Below are 23,093 nucleotides of genomic sequence, written 5' to 3' on the forward strand. Positions count from 1 at the left end.
TGCCGTTCACTCGGGAGGGTCGCTGGCGTTCTTGGAACACAATGCAATCTTCACTTGTGGGATGTGGCCTTCTTCACATGTCTTTTGCGGTCTGTCGGAGGCAATGACCTCCAGTAGGGAAGCCTTACGGTTTCCGACCCACTGCTCTCGTACCTTGGTCCGTTGCTCTGCTCCAGTAGGTGAGCCTTCATCCCGGAAGTTCTGCTCGTTCTCGTGTTCTGCCTTGCTCAGAGTGTGTCTTTAGGTGTTGCCTTTTATTTGTGTGAGGACAGCTAACTGGTATCAGGTGTGTGCACTTAGGGTAAAGTGCATGACTTGCCTGACCCGATTAACGGGACATGTCCAGTATGATGTGAGAGAGTTAGTCTGGTTACTCTTAGTTACCCTCTTCCTCAGCACAGTGTTTGTGTAAAAGGGGGGGGGGGAGAGTTGGGACTTCGTAAATCCTAAAAAATAGTATGGTGTAGATGGACAAAAGAGGGGGCAATACCACATCTCACCGTCTGCTATCTCACCCCCACTCCCCGAAGACCCCTCACCCAGGTGATCCTCCCGCACTGGTCCACCCCCAGGGTCTGGATCCAAAGGCGATGGCCGTTCCCTGGCCACCTCTGGTTTCTCACAAGTCCTAGATTTCTAAAAACCAACTAGAAATTCTGCAACAAGAAACTCATGGCATCTAGCAAAAACAGACTGGAAACATTCCAGGGAGTCAAAATTTAGACCATGCACGTTCAATAGTGTCACATCAACTCCCAGCAATACCCCAGCTCCTACAACAAAGTTCCACTCCAGGTTGTTGACAACTTTATTGTAGTAGAATTGAAGACTGCAGGAGATCAGGCTTAGGACCCCACTAGAGTCTGATTGGCATTGTAAATTACCCCATTTCTTAGAAAAACACTTGTGACATACATTTGAAAGGTTAAATTCATTTGGTGTTTGTTTCAGTAGGTGATAATATTATGGCCCTTGGTTGAATTAGTTAGACCCCTGACATTCCAACACACCCTCTACCTCCAGAAGGTAAGGTGCATTGGGCCTCATTCCAAATTTGGTGATGTGGGGAAAAATGGCGGCAATCCCATTACCGCCACTTTTTCTGCAACACCAAATTATAATTTTTGCCGGGTTTTCTGACAGTCTAATTACTTTACAGTGAATTCGCCAATTTTTGGAGGAAAAGTGGCAGATTCACCTCCAGCTTGTTGCCAAACATTATCATGGAGTCCTATTGGGATTGACCACCACTTGTTATCTCGTGGTAACTCCACTGTACCCATTGGTGGTAACTGTAATTCAGTTTGGTGGTATTTCGGCAGATTTACTGCCAAACTCGTAATGAGGCCCATTATTCATGCACTTGATTCGTAGTAATCTCACTAGGAAGATGGGAGCTTTCATTCCCCGAAGAGGTACTAACATTTTGTTTCTGTGCTTTAAATGTATTCCTGATCAATTTATTAAAAGTTAAAGCATTAAGCGGGGGTGTGGGAAAAGGCGAAATTCGCTTTTATCGACTTAGAACAGGCGTTCAATGGAAGAAACCGAGAACTTCTATGGAAAAAGTTATCAAGGTTGGAGTGCCCTAATGGACTAATCAGTGCATGGAGGAACTTTACTCAAACATATCTATCCGGGTGAGACTAAGTCAAACAGGCCTCATGACAAAAGAAATCGGTACATTTAGAGGTTTGAAGCAGGGTTGCCCCTTTGCACCGGCTTTATTTAATTTGTTTATTTCTGACTTAAAATTGGCAATGGAGTCGGGCACATTGCTGCCGAGAATAGCAGGAGCTCCGATCGGATGGCTACTCTACGCTGATGGTCTCGTCATCATTGACCAGACCCCAATTGGTATGCAGCGAAAGTTAGCAATGTTGCAGTGATATGTAGATCGTAATGGCCTTAAGATAAACGCAATTAAATCAGAGGTATTAATAATCCAGCCCGCAAGGGGAAAAGGAAAATGACTACAATGATGGACACTGGGGGAAGCTGTAATCCAACCAACGGAGTCGATACAGTACCTGGGAATAAACGTGAATGTGAATTCTAGGGATCTCCTGCGAATTGGGGAACTAAATTTGAAAAATAAAAACCTGGCAGCCCTAGGTAGGAAGATTCTCAACAAATATCGAAGATTCTTAATGATCCCATTGATAAAGTTTTACAATCAAAAAGCAGCACCGATAATATACTGTGGTGCAGAGGCATCATTGTGTGTACCGTGGAAGATTTGGGAGCCTTTAGAAGGTATCTTCTGGTGAAAGGTATTATGTTTCCCAAATTGTGTACCGATGGCAGCTACTAGATATGAACATGGCCTTGTTTCATTGCATGCGAGGGGAATATGGAATTCACTATCCCTATTTCGGAAAATAAGCGGTGAAGGAATCCCAGTCCAGTTTGAAATACTTAAAGATGGGCAGCAAAGTGATGGGGCAATGAAGGTGTGGTCTTGTGAATGTTTGAACATTTTAACAAAGCTGGTTTTGACTGAGCAACAACTAAAAACGAATCCGGAATCCCTGAAAAAGAATCTATGGGCAGAGGATTGGATGGAAACCTGGGTGAAAAAAAAGCAGTACAAAATATTTCAGCATTTGAGAGGAAACATTAAACAATTAAAGGGGTTGCCAAAATACCTAGACAAATTCCCCAGTAGATATTATTGTGACAGGCTCATACGGTTTAGAATGAACCTGTTACCCACCAGGGAAATCCTTGGCTGTAGGAATCGAGGAAAGACTAACAATTGTACATGCCGCTTTTGTAAGAAACATGTTGAATCATTGAACACCTAGTTATGGAATGCCCCAGGGTGAGAGACTGGAGATCAACATGTTTGGGCTATTTTAGAGAAGGATCCCTGGCTGTGCGTGAAGATTGGTGGGAATTGGTATGTGGGGCTACTGATTTTAAGCTGCCGTGCGCTCTGATAAAATTCTTAGATGAAATGTTCAACCACGAGTAAGTTGATAACGAACAATTAGATTTTAGGGGGAAGAAGTGGGAAAGGGATAAAAAGGGGTTTCATTTTTTTTCTAATTGAATGTAATAGTGGTATTGTGAAATTGTTGTGGACTTGTCATGTAAAGAGGACAAGAAATTTAGTTTGGGAGGTTATTTCTTCTCTTGAAATCTGCCAACAGACCGGCCATCTGAGCAAGCCACACAAATTGAAGGTAGCCGTATGTTATCAGTGATACTTTCCACAAGCACAGCCAAAGCATGCATATTTAGCGCCTCCATGTGATAATCTTGAATATTGAAGTACGCATTTCAAAAAGACCAATTTCTTTTTTTGCGTGCCCCATTTGGTGCGGCCTTCAATATTTGCCAATATAACTTTTCAGGCTGGGGGGTGAAAACCTCCTAGAAGCCGATCCCACGCCTGCCCTCACCCTTTAGATAGTGACATTTCACCCGCCCCCGATTTCCTCTTAGCTCCCCCGCCCCATCCCCGCCTTAAAGATTACTACCTAGACCCCAGTCACCTCACAGGCAGACACGGAAACACACAAAACACAAACTGAGGGCTTCCATCAGGCCTGGCAAAGGCAAGCTACGCCCTATGACAAGAAGTATCCACCAAAGATGTACAGCACTGGGGTGGGAGCAAGAAGACTACTTCTGGCACTGGTCTTGGTTACCCGCCGGATCGGGATCTGACCGCCATGATGCAACAGCTCCAGCACAGCACGATGAGCATTGGCCAAAAGCTGGATGCTCGGACCGAAAAGGTTGACGTGTCCCACAATAAAATGAAGCAGTAGAACATCTGGAAGCCACCGTATTGATGCTAAGAAAAGAGTGAGACGCTGTCAAATCTGAGAGCGATACCTTGGAAAACAGGCTGTGCCGAAATAACATGTGAATTTTAGGCCTCCCAGAATCAACACAGACTAGGACCCATGGAGCAGTTTCTCAATAAAGATGCTTCCATACCCACTAGGAAAGCCAGTTTTCGTAGCACATTTCCAAATTGAGTGGGTACATAGATCCTTGGGCCCTCTCCTGGCTTGAGGCCTCCCACCTGTCCCAGTTGTTACTTTGGTTTTCAACTATCAAGAACGGGATCTAATCCTTCCAGCAGCCCGCCTCAAGGAATATGCGCAACATCAATCTCCCAAAGCTTTGATTTTTCCAGAATATTTTCGGTCCCAGAAAACCTTTTACTGAATTACAATCATGGCCTATGGAAAAGTGGGTTCAACATTCATTCTTTTTCCACCCAAGCAGAAAACATAGCTCAATGGCATGTTGCACATTGCCTTTAGAGGTTGAGTAACCTCTCCTGCAAATTAATAACAATAATAATAAGAAGAAGGAGTTGTCCTTTCTTTCGTTCCATTTTACTGGTAAAGAAAAGTTAGCTGATTTCATGACTTGAGAATGCCACATTGTATATTGCACACATGGACTTAATATATTGCGAATTGGGTTTTATATTTGTTTGATTATTTTTAAAGTCATTATTATTGACTGTATTATACTAAAATAATTATTAATATGAACCTGTGGCATTGCATTGCTTGATCACCAATCCCCTGTTTCTGTGTTTCCTTGGTTTCATCACTTGGGGGACTGAGTTATCTCATGGTAGTTGTTGGTCTGCGGTTTTTGAAACTATGGTATTGTTTTGCACAACATGTTTATATGTATTGCCTTCTCATTTATGAGCTAAATAGATATAAAGTAAAAAAAAACTTTGACGCCCCGGGGCCCGCCCAAGTGCACGCAGGGGCTGACGGAAGCAGCCATGACAGAACAGGTGGGGGGGGTGTGTGTGTGTGTGTGTGTGCGTGAGAGTGAGAAGGGCCAGTGATTTACTACTGTTGGCCTATTTAAGAGACCATTGTTTTGGACAACGCGTATTAACGTGAAGTACAAAGGGACATTTTTATTTTGAAAGCACATGCAAAGCAGCGGTGAGATGTCCAAAGTCTGTGGCCTCCTCCAGCTCATGTTCCTTTCTGAGTTTTTTTAATCATAGTGCAGAAATGAGTGTCAAATCTTTCTGGTATAGATTACACCCATATTCACCTTAAACTCCCAAAAGCACAGAATGCTTTAAGAACACCAAACGTCTACAAAATAGGGAATGTAATGCAATTTCCTAAAACTGAATGGTTTGAAAAAAATGTTATCCTGCGCCTTTGCTCTCCTCTCTTCCCTTTCTGCACCCATCCTTTTGAAAGTACAATCAGTAAATCTTAGAAAGCAAGAAACCAAATGCTTCTTCTAGACTTGCTCTCACTTGTCAACACTGTGTAGGGAACTCTTTCAAACATTGGTTCTCAGTAATACAGAGAGAAAAATACTTCATCTATCGCATCACACGACTGACATCTCATTACCATTATCAATCGATGACCAGATAACTGCGGCTGCTATACCACCCAAGCAAGCCAATGGATTTCAGCACAAGAATGCAGAGTTCAAAACTCTGCAGATGCATACCGGCAAAAGAGTAAATGGGAAATCTATTTTCCCCACTTAATGGCTTGGCCTCCATTGACTTTATATGGAACATAGGACTAAATTGAAGGTAATCTGTTTTACACATGCTCTAAAACGAGGGGGAAAAGCCACAGCAACTGAGCTGCTGTAATTCAATTTCACTTTCATTGATGTCCCCAAAAAGTCGCCTCTTCTTCAAAGGTGGCAACAGATTTTCATATGATGGTGCTCTCCTCTGGAATGTCATGTTCTTCTCAATAAGAACGTGTCACAATCTAGCAGTTTGAAAGCAAACTCTATCCCCAAACGTCTGCTTGATTTTATACATGGAGACACGTGTGTAATAAAGCTCCTACATGTCGATTTGCTGTGAGCACTATACAAAAGCACTGTTGGGAAAGCACCAATCAATCACTTATTGATTTGCTCTGAATTTAAGGCCAACTGGGGCATCCAAGCTCTTCAGACTTATTCAGGGCTTCTATGTGGAAAACATTTCTCAGAACAAACTGATTTTAGCTTGGATGTTTGCAGGCGAGCAGATCCCCACAAATCATGGGGCCGACCCTCTAAAGCTGCACTTAAGTGCAAGCTTGGGGGGCCACAGGGGATACAGCAGGTGGTCAGCGCACAGCAAAACAGACTAACAAAAATGCAGTGCGCAACACCATTGAGCAGCTTGGGCTCTAGCCACCACAAACACCCGACACAAAAAATGTTGGGCTATGCTGCCTCTACCTGGCTGACCCACAGACGCGTGGCCGGACAGAAAGGCTAAAGAGGTTAAATGGCGCCTGGGCTTCGCTGTTAACAAAGGCCCTGCAATTACTAACGTAAAGCCTTTAATTGTTTTTAGCACCTGCTTTCCTATGCATATATTTTTAGGTAATTGAAATCGTGATGTGGGGTTAGTACTTGCATGTCAGCGTTGTGATTGGAAGGGTATGGGGGGGGACAGGAGGCAGCTCATTCTCACAGCAGTCCTGAAGTGTGTGGTTTTAGATGTGAAGAAGAGTTAAGTGCTCGTAACATTAATGCTTGACCAGAATATAATAGAATATAAATAGACCAACAGCACCCCAACTAGCCCCAGCACATGTTGGGGTGATCATCGGCTCTAACCAACAGTGCAGGCCAACCCTTTAGGATAACATGCTGTTGGCAATGTGGGCAACCCAGAATGGGCATTCACCCACCAATCCCATAATCCCCGGCCCGGGTGAAAACCAATAGAAGTTCCTAGCAGCACCATTTACATAATTGAAACTTGACAATGGGTTATACATACATACACATTTTTTCACTGCTGCCTACATACATAGGGCTCATTATCCTGTGATGTCATTTCATGCAACATAAAGTGTTTGCACTTAATTTGCTGCACTTGGCCCCACAAATCCTAGTGCCAGCCCTGTGTGGAAGCGTCCTTGTGTGAGTTGGGAAGGAAAGGGTGTTGCGTTGAAGGGAGGGGGCGGGTGGGCGAATAAGTGTGAGTGATTCTGTTTGTGTGTGTATGTATGTGTACGCCTGTACAGGGAGGAGGGTTTAGGTAGTAATCTTTAAGGCGGGGAGGGGGCAGGGGAGCAAGGAGGAAATCCAGGGGGGTCTTCGCTATTTAATGGGTGAGGGCGGGCGGGCGTGGGATCGGTTTCTAGGAGGGTTTGACCCCCCTCCCCAAAAAGTGATATTGGCGAATATTGAAGGCTGCACCAAATCGGGCATACCAAAATAAAAAGGTCTTTTTGAAATGCGGCTTTCACAAAAATATCACATGGAGACGCTAAATATGCATGCTTCGGCTGCTGATTGGCTGTACTTGATAATATCAATGTGTGTGGCTTGTTCAGATGGCCGGTGGTCCATGTGCTAGGGGATGAGGAGAGCCTCAACTGCAGTGCCCAGGGTCGTCCCCACACATTCTCCAATTGGCCACTGGGGAACCCTGCCTCTGTCGCTGCTCCAAGATAGTTGTGGTTCGTCGCCCTTGCCTCCCAGGAGCGGGGTCAACACGCGAGTCCATCCAAGGCCATTTCCTGTGGGAACCCAAGGGTGTTCAGATCTCAAGGTAGAACATCAGGCGCTGGGCCACAGCAAGAGCCCAGCAAACCTCCATCAGCAGTGGCTCCACTCCCAGCACTGCCATCTCCCGTGTGCCTTCTCGGGGACTGTACACCTCCAGCAAAGGGGGGCGGAATGGTAGACCCAATCAGCTACCCCATACACACGCTCTCCCGCGTGTGGTGGGGAATCATGCTGGCCGGAGGCCCACACGGCACCTACCACAGCAGAGAGGTAGAGAACTCCTGCCAGAAACAAGTCCCAGCCCAACTCCAGCTCAAAGGAGGGTGTTATCCCGGGCGCACTGGCTGGTGGTACAGCTATGAGCAATACTGGGTCGATTGCAGCCAGCCTCATAGACACTTCACCCACAGTTGCCTCCAAAAGGAAGGCAGTGTTAAGACAGTGGGTTGGGGGGGCGGATCTCCTTTAATCTGTGGCCATTGAGTCAACCACTCACAAGCGCCAACCCCACCCCCAATTTAAGGTTGACTTGAATTATACATTTTTTAAATGAGCACAAATGATATTAAACATGTTTACCAATCTACAAGAAGTGTAAACATAATTACACCTAATGTTCAAAATGGTATGTTTTGCAATGGGTGGCTCGTTTAGAATCCCATTAAAGTATAAATAAAAAGTTTAGAAAGTGCTATGATGTTTCAACAAATCTTAGACACGTTGGTTTGGGGTTTGAAAAGATTGTTTTAAATAAATAAATAACTACATTTACACACTATTTAAAGTGAGTGCGTTTTACGTCCGAAGCTTACGGTCACCATTGGAAATAGGTCCCCAGAAGCAGACTGTGTGAAATTCCTGTAATAATTACAATCGAGAACGACCAGAAACCACTTACATTACACGCCAGCCAATGGCATGATGGTATCAAACAAAGTACATTTATTTATTTACTTCAATTCTTATAGGAGCGCCGCTCACCCAAAGGCCTCAGGGTGCTTAGAGGTTAGTGGTATATCGAGGAAAGATTTTGTGTAAGGGAGTAATGAAGGCCCTTCCAGTCCTGGTTACACTCAGCTTGCTTGTGGCCGGGTGTTCTGCAGGGATAACTGCCCACAGTCTTAAGGTCTTATAAAAATGTCCTGGTATGTCACTGTATAGCACACAACCCACACTCAATGCTCATAGTCAGGGGTTTCCTCTGGCCCACCCACACCTCCACCCTGGACACCGGTCCCTCTGCATCCATTATGCTGTGTCTCGCTGGAAAAGGGGGACCCCACATCACAATGCAATGCGGTGTGTGATGTATGTGTCCAGTTCTGCTGCTCTGTATTGCTTCACACTGATGAACTGCAAGGGCCCCTGAAGATGCATGTCACCATGACATGCCTGGTAATGCTATTGAGCTCATGCTCCAGTCCATAACATGACTCAAAATGCTATTTCACGCCATGCTGCAGTGAACTCGTTTGTCGTTTAGACCTGAGCTCTGACTGAGATTAGTGTATGGTGCAATGGCCCTGCTCCTGTTACGTCCAGTTTCCCTACACGAAAAGCAGATAAGGGGGCGGGGGTGGTTCCTCCCTTTTAATTTCTTCTCTACTTTTAGGGTCGGATCTTTTGGCTTCTATTCTTTCCTTCTGTAACCATTCCTTGATTTTAAATGACCCTCCTTGTTTGTCTATTCCCTGTGGTTTGGGTCGGTGGGTAGGTTTGTAATCTTTTTGTTCCTCACCTCGATGTATTGAGTGGAAGTGTTTGGCTGCATCTGAGTGGTTTTGTACAGTTTCGATGGCCATGGCTGGGGTAGTTCGACTTAATTGTAATACAGCCTTTTGTAAAAAAAAGGGGGGTAAGGAATTGGTGAACTGTTCTAATGTAATCATTTCTATCAATTCTTCCAGGGATTTGTTATTGATCCAAAGGGCTATGGTATTTTTGATACAGTCAGCCATTTCAAGAGGCGTTTCTCTGGGATTTAATCTATGGCCCTTAATGTTTGATGATAGAAGTTACAAGTTTGGCCCACTCTCTTCAATAGCCCTTCTTTGTTGGATGTAAAGGTGGCTCCCTGGGCAAGATTGAGTAGTTGGTAGGCGGTCTGTAGTTCACCTTTCAATAGGGGCCCCAAATAACACCTCTTTAGGTTTTGTTCCTATCCTAACTGTTCGGCTAATCGTTCAAAATTCAAAAAGAAGTTCCCTAGATCTTCACCTTCTAGGTATGGTTGAAGTATCCCCTGTCGTAATAGGGGTCTGGCTTGCAACTCGACTAATTTTGTCAAGTTTTCTTGAAGCCTAGCTTTGGCCTGCATTTGATGGGCTGCCATTTGGGCTATAACAACTGCTATGTTGGCCATTTCCTCCAGTGGGGTAAGGGTTCCTTAAGTGTTTTTTCCTGAATCGGAAAAAAAACAGGTTTTGACTACTTCGGATAAAGTTTCAAAGTCGTCTGATTCTTCTGAGTCTGATTTCCCCGAAGGTAATGATTAAGGTAGGTTGGTCTCCAATCATGATGGCCCTGCAACAGATGGTAATTGGGTACCAAAAGAAAAAAGGTTCATGAGCGAGGGGGTTTAGGGCACTAGGTCTACTGGAGGTAAAGGCTGGTCAGATTTTCAATGTTATTCGATCCCACTGTTGGATGTTATAATGAGAGAGCGAGAGGGTGTCTAATAGTACTTAAGTTTTAAAAAACAGGCGTTGTTGACTTGTCGGGATATGAAGCTGAGAGACCAAAACCTCTTTCAGAGTGGATACGATCGGAGTCGAGGAGTTCAACGATTCTATTTTCCCCTTCTGGTGGTACGATAATTATCAGCATATATTTTCAATTTTTATCAATTCAATCACATCTCACAAGACAGACACAAGTGACTACAGTTCAAGGGTGTTTATTGAACTTCAAAAAGGGTGTGATGAATGCCAATCTAACCCTGAAACTAGAAATGGGAGCAAGCTACGAACAAGTCAGTATATAGATCTAGTGTTAGTCCATTTTCGCTCATGATGAGTGAGAAAGTGTATGTGTTGGGAAAGGAGGGTTTGGGGGTTGAGTTCCAAGGTGTCCTACCAGGTAGGATGGGGAAAAGGTGTTGCAGGGAAGGGGATACTGCGTCTCACCATCCGTGTCCCACTTCCACTCTCCGAAGACCCCTCATCCAGGTGATCCTCCCGCACTGGTCCACCCCCAGGAATTGGATCCAAAAGCGATGGCCGTGTCCTGGCAACCTGTATGAGAGATCCCCGGGGACTAGTGGGTGAGACACCTTCAGGTTTCTCACACTCTACAACACCGACTCAACCAGGCACACTAAACCTCCACAGAAAACTACAACACAGACACACAGAAAATTCCATGCAGACTCACACACCAAAACAACGCCAACCCCGTACCAACTAGAGGCAAACCCAACACACAGGGACCGTTCTTTCCAAACTGAAGTTACCAACAGCACAGCACAGCACAAGCTCTATTGTGCTCTACCTCTCCATCCCACTAACGAACCCTCGCGATCCTTTTGAGATCTGCCTGGGCGCCTGAAGACCATAGAAATGGCAGCGGTGCATGGTATAAATCTCAATAATATACCATAACTAATTATCTGTCTGTAATCTCTTAGAGATGCTCCTACACGGCCCATTGGCCCCAGTGCTGCCTATAGACCCCTGCTGCCCTTATTGTACTGCCTCCTAGCTAGCCTCTATATGCTCCTTATTACAAGGGGGGGGGTGGCCTACAAGGAACTCTGGTGATTTCTGGTTGGCCACTGCACCCTGGGCCTCTTTTGTGTCTGGCAAACTATTTTATTTCTAAATGTTCTCATAGGAAAAGGGATGCGCTTGATGAAAATGTGGAATATCGGGCCACCTTGAAAATGACTTCCAGGGCCTCTTGGGTCCCAGTCCACCCCTGATTATAACATGTCCCTCGATTTTCAGTGATACCATTAACCTATATTTTCAAGTGGTCTTGTGTGGCTCACTTTTACCATGTTGGCAGCTTCAGGGCAAATGGATGTGCACAAAAAGAGGAGAGCAGTAGTATTAGTGGGGTAGAAGGATAGGCATGTTGGAAAAAATGTGGTTTTAAGGGTGCGGGCCAGAGGTATCCGAGTCCTGCATATCAATATGATTCTACTTGGTTTCTGGCAGAGACTTCCGTGTATGTTCTATTGGGAAGGATGAACCCAAGTTCTATTAGCAGCCAACACTGGCACATTGCAAGGGCAATTGGTCTGGAAGGGTGGGCTGCGGGGGGCAGAGGGCCGCAATCGGGCAGAAATGTTACGGCCATGCAGTGAGCTCTGCGTGGGGTTCACAGCGTTAATGTGACCAAGGTGATACGAGTAGGTATATGGCTGCTAGATATGTGTGTGTGATATGTCTGTGTATGTGTATGTTGTAAAAGTCCTAGTTGGTGGAGGTGTGAATCAGCTGGTTATGGGAGATGGTCTTGAGGAGTCCTGTATTTTGCACATGTAAGAAGTGAGACTGGCCCCAATGGGTTGTGCCTATAGAGTGTTATTGCTTGTGAGGGCTGCTCATACCCTTTCCCTCTGGTCCTCCTGGACCTACTCATGCAGTGCGCCTGGTCTCTCTGGTGCCCATAGTATCACTGGCTTCCTGGCCTCTAAGGGCTGCTCATTGCCTTTCCCTCTGGTCTCCCAGTGCTGCTCATGCAGTGTGCCTGGTCCCTCTGGTGCCCATAGTATCACTGGCTTCCTGGCCTCTAAGGGCTGCTCATTGCCTTTCCCTCTGGTCTCCCAGTGCTGCTCATGCAGTGTGCCTGGTCACTAGGGTGCCCATAGTATCACCGGTTTCCTTGCCTCTATGGGAGGGCTGCTCATTGCCTTTCCTTTTGGTTTTCCAGTGCTGCTCATGCAGTGTGTCTGGTCCCTGTGGTGCCCAGAGTATCACTGGCTTTCTGGCCTCTACGGGAAGGCAGCTCATTGCCTTTCCATTTGGTTTCCCAGTGCTGCTCATGCAGTGTGCCTGGTCCCTCTGGTGCCCATAGTATCACTGGCTTCCTGGCCTCTAAGGGCTGCTCATTGCCTTTCCCTCTGGTCTCCCAGTGCTGCTCATGCAGTGTGCCTGGTCCCTCTGGTGCCCATAGTATCACTGGCTTCCTGGCCTCTAAGGGCTGCTCATTGCCTTTCCCTCTGGTCTCCCAGTGCTGCTCATGCAGTGTGCCTGGTCACTCGGGTGCCCATAGTATCACCGGTTTCCTTGCCTCTATGGGAGGGCTGCTCATTGCCTTTCCTTTTGGTTTTCCAGTGCTGCTCATGCAGTGTGTCTGGTCCCTGTGGTGCCCATAGTATCACTGGCTTCCTGGCCTCTAAGGGCTGCTCATTGCCTTTCCCTCTGGTCTCCCAGTGCTGCTCATGCAGTGTGCCTGGTCACTCGGGTGCCCATAGTATCACTGGTTTCCTGGCCTCTCTGGGAGGGCTGCTCATTGGCTTTCCCTCTGGTCTCCCAGTGCTGCTCATGCAGTGTGTCTGGTCCCTCTGGTGCCCAGAGTATCACTGGCTTCCTGGCCTCTAAGGGCTGCTCATTGCCTTTCCCTCTGTTCTCCCAGTGCTGCTCATGCAGTGTGCCAGGTCTCTCGGGTGCGCAGAGTATCATTGGTTTCCTGGCCTCTAAGGGCTGCTCATTGCCTTTCCTTTGGGTTTCCTAGTACTACTCATGCAGTGTGTCTGGTCCCTCTGGTGCCCATAGTATCACTGGCTTCCTGGCCTCTACGAGAGGGCTGCTCATTGCCTTTCCCTCTGTTCTCCCAGTGCTGCTCATGCAGTATGCCAGGTCTCTCGGGTGCGCAGAGTATCACTGGCTTCCTAGCCTCTACGGGAGGGCAGCTCATTGCCTTTCCTTTTGGTTTCCCAGTGCTGCTCATGCAATGTGCCTGGTCTCTCGGGTGCCCAGAGTATCACCGGCTTCCTGGCCTCTAAGGGCTGCTCATTGCCTTTCCTTTGGGTTTCCTAGTACTACTCATGCAGTGTGCCTGGTCTCTCTGTTGCCCATAGTATCACTGGATTCCTGGCCTCTAAGGGAGGGCTGCTCATTGCCTTTCCTTCTGATCTCCCAGTGCTGTTCATGCAGTGTGCCAGGTCTCTCGGGTGCCCAGAGTATCACTGGATTCCTGGCCTCTAAGGGAGGCCTGCTCATTGCCTTTCCCTCTGGTCTCCCAGTGCTGCTCATGCAGTGTGCCAGGTCTCTCGGGTGCCCAGAGTATCACTGGCTTCCTGGCCTCTAAGGGCTGTGCGTTGCCTGTCCCTCTGGTCTGCCAGTGCTGCTCATGCAGTGTACTTGGTCTCTCGGGTGCCCAGAGTATCACTGGCTTCCTGGCCTCTAAGGGCTGTGCGTTGCCTGTCCCTCTGGTCTCCCAGTGATGCTCATGCAGTGTGCCTGGTTACTCGGGTGCCCATAGTACCACTGGCTTCCTGGCCTCTACGAGAGGGCTGCTCATTGCCTTTCCCTGTGGTCTCCCAGTGCTGCTCATGCAGTGTGCCAGGTCCCTATGGTGCCCATAGTATCACTGGCTTCCTGGCCTCTACGAGAGGGCTGCTCATTGCCTTTCCCTCTGGTCTCCCAGTGCTGCTCATGCAGTCACTCGGGTGCCCATAGTATCACTGGTTTCCTGACCTCTATGGGAGGGCTGCTCATTGGCTTTCCCTCTGGTCTCCCAGTGCTGCTCATGCAGTGTGTCTGGTCCCTCTGGTGCCCAGAGTATCACTGGCTTCCTGGCCTCTACGAGAGGGCTGCTCATTGCCTTTCCCTCTGTTCTCCCAGTGCTGCTCATGCAGTGTGCCAGGTCTCTCGGGTGCGCAGAGTATCATTGGCTTCCTGGCCTCTACGGGAGGGCAGCTCATTGCCTTTCCTTTTGGTTTCCCAGTGCTGCTCATGCAATGTGCCTGGTCTCTCGGGTGCCCAGAGTATCACCGGCTTCCTGGCCTCTAAGGGCTGCTCATTGCCTTTCCTTTGGGTTTCCTAGTACTACTCATGCAGTGTGCCTGGTCTCTCTGTTGCCCATAGTATCACTGGATTCCTGGCATCTAAGGGAGGGCTGCTCATTGCCTTTCCCTCTGATCTCCCAGTGCTGCTCATGCAGCGTGCCAGGTCTCTCGGGTGCCCAGAGTATCACTGGATTCCTGGCCTCTAAGGGAGGCCTGCTCATTGCCTTTCCCTCTGGTCTCCCAGTGCTGCTCATGCAGTGTGCCAGGTCTCTCGGGTGCCCAGAGTATCACTGGCTTCCTGGCCTCTAAGGGCTGTGCGTTGCCTGTCCCTCTGGTCTCCCAGTGCTGCTCATGCAGTGTACTTGGTCTCTCGGGTGCCCAGAGTATCACTGGCTTCCTGGCCTCTAAGGGCTGTGCGTTGCCTGTCCCTCTGGTCTCCCAGTGATGCTCATGCAGTGTGCCTGGTTACTCGGGTGCCCATAGTATCACTGGCTTCCTGGCCTCTACGAGAGGGCTGCTCATTGCCTTTCCCTGTGGTCTCCCAGTGCTGCTCATGCAGTGTGCCAGGTCCCTATGGTGCCCATAGTATCACTGGCTTCCTGGCCTCTACGAGAGGGCTGCTCATTGCCTTTCCCTCTGGTCTCCCAGTGCTGCTCATGCAGCGTGCCTGGTCCCTCTGGTGCCCATAGTATCACTGGCTTCCTGACCTCTAAGGGCTGTGCGTTGCCTGTCCCTCTAATCTCCCAGTGCTGCTCATGCAGTGTGCCTGGTCTCTCGGGTGCCCAGAGTATCACTGGCTTCCTGGCCTCTAAGGGCTGCGCGTTGCCTGTCCCTCTGATCTCCCAGGGATGCTCATGCAGTGTGCCAGGTCTCTCGGGTGCCCAGAGTATCACTGGCTTCCTGACCTCTAAGGGCTGCGCGTTGCCTGTCCCTCTGATCTCCCAGTGCTGCTCATGCAGTGTGCCTGGTCTCTCGGGTGCCCAGAGTATCACTGGCTTCCTGACCTCTAAGGGAGGCCTGCTCACTGCCTTTCCCTCTGGTCTCCCAGTGCTGCTCATGCAGTGTACTTGGTCTCTCGGGTGCCCAGAGTATCACTGGCTTCCTGACCTCTAAGGGAGGCCTGCTCACTGCCTTTCCCTCTGGTCTCCCAGTGCTGCTCATGCAGTGTACTTGGTCTCTCGGGTGCCCAGAGTATCACTGGCTTCCTGACCTCTAAGGGCTGCGCGTTGCCTGTCCCTCTGATCTCCCAGTGATGCTCATGCAGTTTGCCTGGTCTCTCGGGTGCCCAGAGTATCACTGGCTTCCTGGCCTCTAAGGGCTGTGCGTTGCCTGTCCCTCTGATCTCCCAGTGATGCTCATGCAGTGTGCCAGGTCTCTCGGGTGCCCAGAGTAACACTGGCTTCCTGACCTCTAAGGGCTGCGCGTTGCCTGTCCCTCTGATCTCCCAGTGCTGCTCATGCAGTGTGCCAGGTCTCTCGGGTGCCCAGAGTATCACTGGCTTCCTGGCCTGTAAGGGCTGCTCATTGCCTTTCCCTGTGGTTAGCCACGCAATGTGCGTTGCCCCTCAGTGCCACCCACAATGTGCCTAAAACCCATAGCTTGGATTGCTGCGCAGAGAGGGTGCTTCCCCTGCAGGCTCTGTCCTGTTTCTTTCAGTATCCCAGCTTTGGTGTGTGGCGAGAGTGCTTTTCATCGCTAGCTTTGCTGTGGATTTGCATCCAGGCCTCTGCTTTCTAAGAAGCCCATGCGTGTTTGCTTTTCAGTTGTGGGATTTGCATGTCATGCCATTTCACAATGAACTTCGACAGCTGATGCAGGCCCCAGCAACTTCCCTATAGGACGGGTAAACCGCAGGTTCACAGAAATGACAATATCTGCTCATCACAGTATAGACCCTACTACCTCCCAGGCAAGCCAGTCTATAGTGGAGGGTACACGGCGCGTGTCGCCGCAGCTCCGAAACCAGCCCAGCTGCAACTGTCTCTGGTTCACATTTCAGTGCTGTTGCAGACCTGTCTCTAGCTCAGGGGATAGTGCTGCTTCGGGCCTATCCTTTCCTCAGGGCAGAGTGCTGTCCTCATGTCTCCGGTACACTGCTGTTGCAGGCCTATTTCTTGCTTGAGTTATAGTGCTGCTAAAGGCCTATCCATTTGTCAGCCTAGTGGGCTGTAGCAGGTCTTGGGCAATAGTCAAAGTGCTGCTACAAATCACTATATATATATATATATAAGGAGCGTTGGTGCAGCTCTCTAGCTATGGGGGAAAGTGCTGCTTCAAACCTCTAGCTATGGGTAGAAATCTCTAGCTATGGACTAAGTACTGCTGTAAATCTCTAGCTACAAGGAGCGTTGACGCATGTCTCTCCAGCTATTGGTAAAGTGTTGCTGCAAATCTCTGGCTATTGGTAGACAGCTGCGACAACCTCTAGCTATGGGTAGACATTTCTAGCTATGGACTGAGTACTGGTGTAAATCTCTAGCTACAAAGAGCGTTGAAGCATTTCTCTCTAGCTATTGGTAAAGTGTTGCTGTAAATCTCTGGCTATTGGTAGACAGCTGCTACAACCTCTAGCTATGTGTAGAAATTTCTAGCTATGGACTGAGTACTGCTGTAAATCTCTAGCTACGAGGAGCAAGCGTTGACGCATTTCTCTCTAGCTATGGGTAAAGTGTTGCTGCAAATCTCTGGCTATTGGTAGAGAGCTGCGACAACCTCTAGCTATGGGTAGAAATCTCTAGCTCTAGACTGAGTGCTGCTGTAAATTGCGGGTGGAGTGTTGCTGCAAATCTCTGGCTATTGGTAGACAGCTGTTACAACCTCTAGCTATGGGTAGAAATGTCTAGCTATGGACTGAGTACTGCTGTAAATCTCTAGCTACAAGGAGCGTTGACGCATGTCTCTCTAGCTATTGGTAAAGTGTTGCTGCAAATCTCTGGCCATTGGTAGAGGGCTGTGACAACCTCTAGTTATGGGTAGAAATTTCTAGCTATGGACTGAGTACTGCTGTATATCTCTAGTTACGAGGAGCGGGCGTTGATGCATTTCTCTCTAGCTATAGGTAAAGTGTTGCTGCAAATCTCTGGCTATTGGTAGAGAGCTGTGACAACCTCTAGTTATGGGTAGAAATCTCTAGCTCTAGACTGAGTGCTGCTGTAAATTGGGGTGGAGTGTTGATGTGCAAATCTCTGGCTATTGGCAGAGAGCTGCTACAACCTCTAGCTATGGGTAGAAATCTCTAGCTATGGACTGAGTGCTGCTGTAATTCTCTAACTATGGGTAAAGTGCTGCTGTACATCTCTAGCTGAGGGTGGAGCGTTGATATGCAAATCTCTGGCTATTGGTAGAGAGCTGTTACAACCTCTAACTATGGATAGAAATATCTAGCTATGGACTGAGTGTTACTGTAAATCTCTAGCTATGAGGAGCGTTGACGCATGTCTCTAGCTATGGGTAAAGTGCTGCTGAAAATCTGTGGCTATTGGCAGAGAGCTGCTACAACCTCTAGCTATGGGTAGAAATCTCTAGCTATAGACAGAGTGCTGCTGTAATTCTCTAGCTGCGGGTGGAGCGTTGATATGCAAATCTCTGGCTATTGGCAGAGAGCTGCTACAACCTCTAGCTATGGGTAGAAATCTCTAGCTATGGACTGAGTGCTGCTGTAAATCTCTAGCTGCGAGGTGCTTAGATGCATTTCTCTAGCTATGGGTAAAGTGCAGCTGCAAATCTCTGGATGTTGGCAAAGAGCTGCTACAACCTCTAGCTATGGGTAGAAATCTCTAGCTATGGACTGAGTCCTGCTGTAAATCTCTAGCTGCGAGGCGCTTCGATGCATGTCTCTAGCTATGGGTAAAGTGCTGCTGCAAATCTTAGGCTATTGGCAGAGAGCTGCTACAACCTCTAGCTATGAGTAGAAATCTCTAGCTATAGACTGAGTGTTGCTGTAAGTCTCTGGCTATGGTTATAACGCTGCTGCAAATCTCTAGCTACCTACAGAGCACTGCTGCAAATCACTATTTATTGGTATATGTAGATGCATCATCCTACTTGCTTGATAAGTCACCCAGAGTGTGTTTCCGCGTGACTATATCTACCTTTGGCCTCTCTTTAGAGCTTGGATTCCTGAAGTTTTGCATGCCCAATATGTTCGGAAACCTCTATCAAAAGCAGCCTTTGTAATGGTCCCAAGGCCAGGGCTGTGTCCAGCCTCGCTGGGCTACAAGTAGCTGGACTCATTGAGAGCCCCCAGACTGGCAGGACTGCACTGTCACTCGGAACGGTGGCAGAGAAAGTTTATAAGGCCACCGGCACCCTTTCTTCCTTTCCATGCTGTAAACGCCCCAAAACCTGGCCCGGCCAACAGAACCCATCCTCATTCTACCTGTGCATCTGAGGTTGTGTCTGGATTGGAGGGCTGTCCTGCTCTGTGATCCTTCATGGCGCATTGAAACGGGCACACACTCGCAGGAGCCACGGTCCACCACTAGCCCAAAACCCAGAGGCAAGCCAGGTGGCTCATGACTTTTGGAGAAAAAAGCAGCAGGCAGAAAGAAAAAGTCCAGAGGAGAGCAAGTCCTTGGGTCCCCATCAGAGGATCACGCCAATAGTTTTCCAGCAAGAGGCCACTGCAGCACCACCATGGGCGTGAGGTCGTTGTGTCGCGCCTATTCTTGACCGGCTGCTGGTGTCGCCAAACAATCGTAGGAAATATCAATGTAGCACAGGTGTTCGGAGTCATGTGATTGAAAGTAGCATACATCTGCACGGGAAGTTCCAATTGCTTTGACTTGTATGAGGGCACTGTATAGTCGTTGGCATTTGCAGCTCTCGCCCTCGTATTCATACTTCCTTGCCTAGTTTGTGGGAAGCGGGAGTGGTAAGTGAACAGTGCCTTCACAGTTGCAGCACCCCTCCAGTATGTATACGTTAAACACTGTGGCGGGTCAGAAGAAGGAGGCGGACTCTAATACTCATTTTACTGAATATTGTATTTAAAGAAAAAGATAAATGTCGAACTTTCCCTATGCTATGGAGCGCCACTACCTACCTAACTAACTAAGGTGCTAGTCAGTCATCAGTGAAAGTGTTAAGTAATAGGCCCCCCTGTCCAAACCAACCCTATCTGATCCTACCACTAACCTAATAACCGAGGGCAGGAGAATGACTCCCTTCTCCTGGGCGTGGTCGCTGCTTGCAAACTTCAGTTCAATAGGATATCTTCAAATAGTCACTGGTGACTGCTTTGATCAGTTCATATACTTCATTCTGCACTTTCTTGAGCGTTACCTTCTTTTCTCTGGTGTTCTATTCTTTAGCTTCCTGGCTGTTTTGCTAGTGGCTTGCTTCATCACTAGAGGTCTTCCTCCTTTCCCTTGGTAAGGCTATTCGGGATGTACAACTCTCTCCTTTGTTGCTTTCCCTGGTTTTTAGTATCTCTTCCTGATTAGGCCTCTCTTGTTTAGCTGGGCCTGAAGATGGCCTATTTTGGGTATTAATGGGATGCTTTCTTCTCTCTCAATGTGACGAGTATGAGTGTTGTAGTAACGATTCTCCTTCACTCTTTTAAATATCAATCTGATATACTCTTTTTATTTACTTCGAGCATGGGTATTCCATTAATGTTTTTTTACTGGCTTCACAGGTTTTCAATATTATAGTCTCTTTGTTTGTACTGGGATGAATATGAACCTTCTCATATGCCTTCTCTTGTTCTTCACTGGTTATTAAGGTTCTAGATTATTTTCCTGTACTGGGACGAGTATGAGTATTCCCATAAGGCTTCTCAATTGCTCCACAGATTTTCAATATTATCATTTCTTGTCTTGTACTCCTACGAGTATGAGCATTACAATAAGGGTTCTCTGTTCCCTTCCCGGTACTCCTGTATTCCTTGTTAACTGTAACTGGTAGGAATAACTTCAGTGGTTTTTCTGTCCTCTCCTACTCGTCTCTGTGTTTCATCAGGTTGGTATTTAGGATATCTGTCACGTCTCTTGCTTTGTACACCCAGATTTGTGGGCTCTCCGATCTCCCTGTTATTGATTCATTCTGCTTTGTCTGAGGGGTATCAATGTTGGTTAAAGGACCCCAAGTATCAACCATGTGTTTGTGGTCATGCCACCACTCTCCTTCTCGTTCATTCTCCGACCTTTAGGACACTGTGTGTCCCATTCCGATTCTCTCCTTCGTGTCAGTGTGAGGCACTGCGCATCTCGTTCTGGTTCCCGTTCTCTCGTTGGTCCAGGATAGCGACCATCCAGCTTTTTCTCAGTGCTGACATGCAAGCACTTTCGGAACTGGCGGGCTTCTCTCTCATTCCTCCGGGCTCCTCCCCTTTCATACACTATGTAGTCATGGGACTTCCCCGGTGTAGTGTCGTAGTCCTTTCTCTCTGTCTCGTATGTCTTCTCTATACCTCCACAGGTCCTCTTCTTCGTCTCAGTCACTGGGAATTCTTTAGTTAAAGGGATAGTCACATTTTCCTGTTCACAATAGCACATATTAACATTTTCTTTGCACAAATCTTCCCTGAAGAGGTAGTATTGACATGTTCTCTAGGCAGTTATTTGACAGAACCGGAGTCCTTGACCCTGAATAAGGAATCTCTACCCGGGAGGTTCACTTGCCTCTACTGCTAGGGAGGGTATTAGAGAGCTGGCTCATCTCCCGAGCCTCACAACGGGGGCGTTACCCTTGGGGAGAAGTAATGAATTCCCTCGATTCATCACAACATACCCCCTGCTCTACACTTCCTCAGGAAGCAGACATTATGCAGCATTACGTACACATTATTTTACAAAGCACTACTTTGCATGTGGGAGGATGTACTTAATCTGGTCAATCTCCTCAATCTTCTAACATTTAAATGACAATAGTTGGCGATTGGTGGTTGCACCACCACCAATCAGACAACACTAAAAAATACTGACAGATGAGAGGGAAGTCATATCAAGAGCGCACAACGAAGTCCATTTTTATGGAGGTGGCGGGGTGGCGATTAAAAAAGCAGCGCATCAGGGCACACACATTCACTTTAAGGAAAGGTGAGAAGGCTCCACAGGCTGCCCAGCTGCGAACCATGAAGGAAATGGCCTGCATGATGAAGGGGCATTTCAGAAAGAATGGGGCAGGATCACGAACATTATCAAAGAAGGCTGTGGAACCTGAATCTACACATGGACGAGACACCAAATGACCATCTCTCAAACCTATCCTCACTCTCCACTACTTACGTCTCTCTTTCTCTGTCTGTCTCTCTCTCTCTCTGTCTCTGTCTCTGTCTCTCTCTCTCTCTGTCTCTCTCTTGCTCTCTCTCTCTCTCTCTCTCCCTCCGCTCCCACTACACTCTGTCTCCGGGTCTCATCTCTCTCTCTCTTCCGCCTCCCTTGTCTTCATCCTACAACTTTCTCTGGACACTAGCCCTTTCCCTGCAGATCTCAGACCTCCCAACAATTACATACACTGATGAGCCCATGGAGATGGCGGGGAAAAAAAAGGAAAAAAGGTTGCCCAAGGAAGGGCCAAAGAAGAAAAAAAAAAGGTTGCCCAAGGAAGGGCCAAGGAAAAGGTTGACCAAGGAAGGGCCAAAGAAAAAAAGGTTGCCCAAGGAAGGGCCAAGGAAAAGGTTGCCCAAGGAAGGGCCAAAGGAAAAAATGTTGCCAAAGGAAAAGAAAGATTGCCCAAAGAAGGGCCAAAGGAAAAAAGGTTGCCCAAGGAAGGGCCAAAGGAAAAAAGGTTTGCCCAAGGAAGGGCCAAAGAAAAAAAAAGGTTGCCCAAGGAAAGGTTGCCAGGGCCAAAGGACAAAAGGTTGCCCAAGGAAGGGCCTAAGGAATAAAATGTTGCCAAGGAGAGGGCCAAAGGAAAAGAAAGATTGCCCAAGGAGGGGGGCAAAAGAAATATTGCCCAAGGAGGGGGCCAAAGTGACCTGAGGAGGAGGTTGCACACAAAAAAAAAAAAAAATATATATATATATATATATATATATACACACACAAGCAAACAAAATAAGTAAAGAAAAACAACAAGGAACAAGCAAAATAAAGGTAACGTGCCAAAGTTGGAAGTGACATCAGTTGGGAAAAGAAAACTGCAGCAGTCATGGAGAAGGTAAGATGCGCTGCGTTTTTAAGCCTCTAGAGTAAACAAACCCAAAGGAGAAATGAACGTTATGCTGCAATGTATTAAGCTGGCTTTTATGACTTTATACCGATGCAGCATGTGTATGGCAGTGATTAATAGTAAGATGATGTGTGGCCATTGAAACCTGCAATTTATTAAGTAACACAGTGTATGGTGCTGTATATTCATTAATGGAATGAGCCGCTCCATCAGGAAAGCATTTTTTTAAAATGAAAATTGAATGTAAACAAACCTCACTGAGCGTGAGAGGCAACATTGCAGGACCAGTGTTTTGTTTTGCATTTGTTTTGCTTGAAAAGATAATGGTCGTAAGGAAGCATGGCCATATTGAGTGAAGTCATAAAGGTTACCATGGCAAACCAGCAAGTGCAAATACAAGCAATTTCCTAACCGTATTATGAAATGAGGTGAATGAAGTTAGAAACAAAATGCTATTGTAATCTGGAGTATAAGGCCCAAACAGTCAAATATTACAATATTGTGATGAAAGGTAACATTTCATGATAACATTACA

At 47.4% G+C, this 23,093-nt stretch overlaps 1 protein-coding gene across 5 annotated transcripts in view; it reads left to right on the plus strand.

Annotated features, from left to right (window-relative positions):
* GRAMD2A (GRAM domain containing 2A) overlaps positions 1-23,093 on the plus strand; it is a 439,501-nt gene that overhangs the window by 278,063 nt on the left and 138,345 nt on the right. The window lies entirely within an intron of this gene.

The sequence above is a fragment of the Ambystoma mexicanum genome, chromosome 11 (assembly GCF_040938575.1).
Source record: "Ambystoma mexicanum isolate Mex_15411 chromosome 11, UKY_AmexF1_1, whole genome shotgun sequence".
Lineage (NCBI taxonomy): Eukaryota > Metazoa > Chordata > Amphibia > Caudata > Ambystomatidae > Ambystoma > Ambystoma mexicanum.